This window comes from Haplochromis burtoni, unplaced genomic scaffold, assembly GCF_018398535.1.
Source record: "Haplochromis burtoni strain Fernald_Lab_line unplaced genomic scaffold, NCSU_Asbu1 Contig_1617, whole genome shotgun sequence".
NCBI classification, from domain to species: domain Eukaryota; kingdom Metazoa; phylum Chordata; class Actinopteri; order Cichliformes; family Cichlidae; genus Haplochromis; species Haplochromis burtoni.
Window position 1 is genome coordinate 9,481 of NW_024583978.1, and position 1,641 is coordinate 11,121.

Consider the following 1,641-nt stretch of genomic DNA (forward strand, 5'->3'; position numbering starts at 1 on the left):
ACGGTCAATCTCGGCTACGAACGAAAACCCAGATCGGAATCAGTTCTCAAACGAGAGAAAAGAATGAAGCTTAAGGCAGAACAGCATCGATGTGCAGAGGCGATTTTGGATATGCAACAGACGGCTGAGAGCCCGGATTTGAGCCTAGTGACATGAACCCCGAATGCAGCTTCCACTGAGAATCCACAATTGCAATGAGCTGCAATCACTTCTCCATCCTCCTTTGCAATTACCCAAGTCTTCAGAGGTGTCTCGTTAGACCTCTGAGAATGGTTTACCTTGAAACAAACAACTGTCACTCTAACGAAGTCCTAAGGATGTGGCATGTTTGTTGACGTTAAAGCCGCTACCGCTAACTGTTAGCGTGTTTAAGATAAAGCAATATAAGAACAAACACTCACCCTTGCAAACACCAAACTGTATCCATCATGTGTACTGTTTCAATGGATTCAGAGACAGCGCCCCACTGTTACACAATGGTACAGAGAAATGTTCAAGGTGCTGCCAATGGAGCGCCTTAGTGCCATCATAAAGGGCAATTGTGATGCATTCTGTAGGATGTGGCGGCCTTTGCTTGATCACCTACCTCGTGACTTTGCTGTGCTATTACATAAAGGGGGATCAAATTTTGTTTTTAAACACAATAATTAATGTCTGTATTCGCTTTTTTTCTCTCTCCCCCCCTTTTTTTTAAAAATTTTTTCCCCCTTGATTTCAAATATGAAACCCTATACATATTTTGACCCAGACATGTATATCTGTAACTCATGTACCTGTATTTGTTTTTCTTCTTCTCTTTTTCTTATTTGTATTTGGCTGTGCTGATTTGTTGCTGTTTGTGTTGTTCCAAAAAAAATCAATAAATCATTGTTTAAAATAAATAAATAAAAGAATATATAAAGTCTTACACTCCCTTGCTCCACCACCACTAAAGCAGTTCATTAGGCATAAAGAAAACTCAGACAGGACCACTCGAGCTACAACCCGAGGAGACTTGTTTATACACCACAGACGGACAGCATTTGGGCAGAACGTCCTCTCTGTCCACGGTGGCCATCTGTGGAACAGTCTTCCTCAATCCATTAGAAAATGCTTGACATTCAACTTGGCACAGGTTAAAAACTGGTTATGGACAAATCAAGTGTGTGATCATGTATAAATTGTATAGTTTTAATGTTTTATTTGGGAATAGAATCGTTTGTATGTGTGAGTTTGGTGATGGAGTTTTTATTATGAATGAATTGTGAATTTTTTATGAATTATTAGTCACCTCAAGGCACTTTATATTGTACAGTAGATACAGAGAAAAGCCCAACAATCATATGACCCCCTATGAGCAAGCACTTTGGCGACAGTGGGAAGGAAAAACTCCCTTTTAACAGGAAGAAACCTCCAGCAGAACCAGGCTCAGGGAGGAGCGGGGCCATCTGCTGTGATTGGTTGGGGTGAGAGAAGGAAGACAGGTTACAGATGCGCTTCCCAACCCCCTGAGCTGTGTAAACTTCCTGGAGCAGTTTTTTAGTGAGTGTTGGACTCTGCCAGGTTTCCCCTGATCATCAGCACTGGAAGGACAACAATAACAATCCAGAAGTGGATTCCCAAGGATCGGGTCCCCCGACACAAACAGAGTAACATAGTGCA

The 1,641-nt window shown here is 41.8% G+C and overlaps 1 long non-coding RNA gene across 1 annotated transcript in view; it reads left to right on the forward strand.

Annotated features, from left to right (window-relative positions):
• Positions 1-1,254, forward strand: part of LOC121813393 — a 7,516-nt gene extending 6,262 nt beyond the window's left edge. Inside the window, exon 3 of the long non-coding RNA XR_006053682.1 lies at positions 892-1,254. This is a non-coding gene — a long non-coding RNA (uncharacterized LOC121813393). The remainder of the gene's footprint in view (positions 1-891) is intronic.
• The last annotated feature ends 387 nt before the right edge of the window (positions 1,255-1,641 follow it).